Source organism: Gobius niger (assembly GCF_951799975.1).
Source record: "Gobius niger genome assembly, chromosome: 20".
Lineage (NCBI taxonomy): Eukaryota > Metazoa > Chordata > Actinopteri > Gobiiformes > Gobiidae > Gobius > Gobius niger.
Window position 1 is genome coordinate 10,024,693 of NC_136871.1, and position 2,018 is coordinate 10,026,710.

The window sequence follows — 2,018 nt, forward strand, 5'->3', positions numbered from 1 at the left end:
GGGGAGATGAAAGACCCTCCAATCATCCCATAAACACTTGTATTACCCCCACAGGGACTACGGAGAGGATTTATTAAGGCAAACACGTTACTTAGTACTGCTTTAGGTTACAAGAAATTCGAATTCAAAATAATAATAAAAAATAAAGCAAAAAGTGGTATGTCCCTACTCTACAGATGATATAATAATCATGTACGGCTCCCGTAATTCTACAAAGTCCTTCATTTCACCCTTGGAGGTATAAATCAGCCTCTCCAGTCCAATACACTCTGAAAGTTCTTTTATCCATTGTTTTATAGAAGGTGCTTCCATGCTCTTCCAGTTCAAAGCAATGGCTCTTCTGGCATGTAGCGATCCAAAGTCCAATAATCTAGTTTGTTTCTTTGTTTGTGAGAAACCTGTAGGATATATTCCCAGTACACAAAGTTTGGCACAAAGTGGTATTTTAAGATTAAACAATTCTGACAAACAATTTATGACATCCTTCCAGAACTTCTGTATATCAGAACAATCCCACAAACAATGAATTAGGGTTCCTTATTTGATGATGTATTTCTAAATTAAAGTTGATTACCCCTTCAGTACTATATTTGAAAGCTCCTGCATATAGTGTCTTTTGATCATTTAGTGAAATGGTAACCTTGTTGAAAGTGAGGCCATGACAGGTTTGTTTTCTGCATAAACATAATCCCTCCCTTATTGCCAGTGGACATATATAATCCAGCTATCTGCTTTCTTTAGACCGTATGGATTACAAATAGAGGTCACTATAAGTCTTTGACCCCTTTCCCTCCCTCCGTCGCCTTGTCCATATCTTATCTGCATTGTGCATAAACATCCTCAGGCGTTATCATGTTTACGTTGCTTTGTAGTGCTCACGTTATGGACGAGCTCGACAGGTAACCAGCGTTCAAAGGCCTGACCTCTTTGTCCGAGAGTAAACTTTGTTACTATGATTCTCAGACTTGGGCCTTTGACACGGCAGCCTATCAGGAATTTGAACCGGCATGAGGCAACTCGCCAGCAATAGGCCTGTGACCCAATTAATAAGTCGATTTATTGTTGTAGAGCGTCTGATTTGCGTCATCAAATCCAGCCCAAGCATAAATCCTCGCATAAATCCGCTGTGTATTACATGAGAAGAAGAAGAAGATCTTTATTTATATAGCGCCTTTCACAGACATATAGTCACAAAGCGCTTTACATGAGACAATCACAGTGGTAATTCTAGGTACTTGCATGTACATGAGGAAAAACATAAACGCAATACTGCTGGTAACACTTTACATTACGGGCCGGTAAGTCCGTGGTACTTATAGTGGTAATTACTAATAATGACAGTGGTACTTACAGTGTAATTACAGTGGTAAGTACTAGTATTTACAGTGATAATTCTAGGTTATTATTGTGGTACTAAAAGTCATAATAATAGTCATTAGGGTTGGGGGTTAGGGAGACACAGAGTTACCACTGTATCGCTCATTACTAAGAGATACAGTGGTAACTCTTAGTAATGAAGGTCATACTTCTGTGTACTTTGATACTTTAAATGATAGTTTCTAGTAGTTTCAGTGATACATCTATGAGACTTATTGGTAATTCAAGAATCCTACAGCAGCAATTCATGGGTAGTAAATGTGGTACTTATACATACAGACGTCATTTCTAGGATTGTGGGACTATAAAACAACATAAAACAGCATTAGGGAAAACAAGAAGTACAACCTTCATTACTAAGAGTTACCACTGAATCTAGAAGTACATAACTTGTAATTCTCACTATAGCGTCCTTTAAGTACCACGATAAGTACCTAGAATTACCACTGTGATTACCACCATAAGTACCATTGTAAGTACCACTGTAAGTACCACCGTAAGTACCAGTGTAAGAACCACAATAAGTACCTAGAATTATCACTGTAAATACCACTATTCCGTTCCCTTTCGTATATATGAAACGGCATCCTTTGCGAATGCAGGGGTGAATCTAACCTGCTGCTTTAATATGCACAGAATCA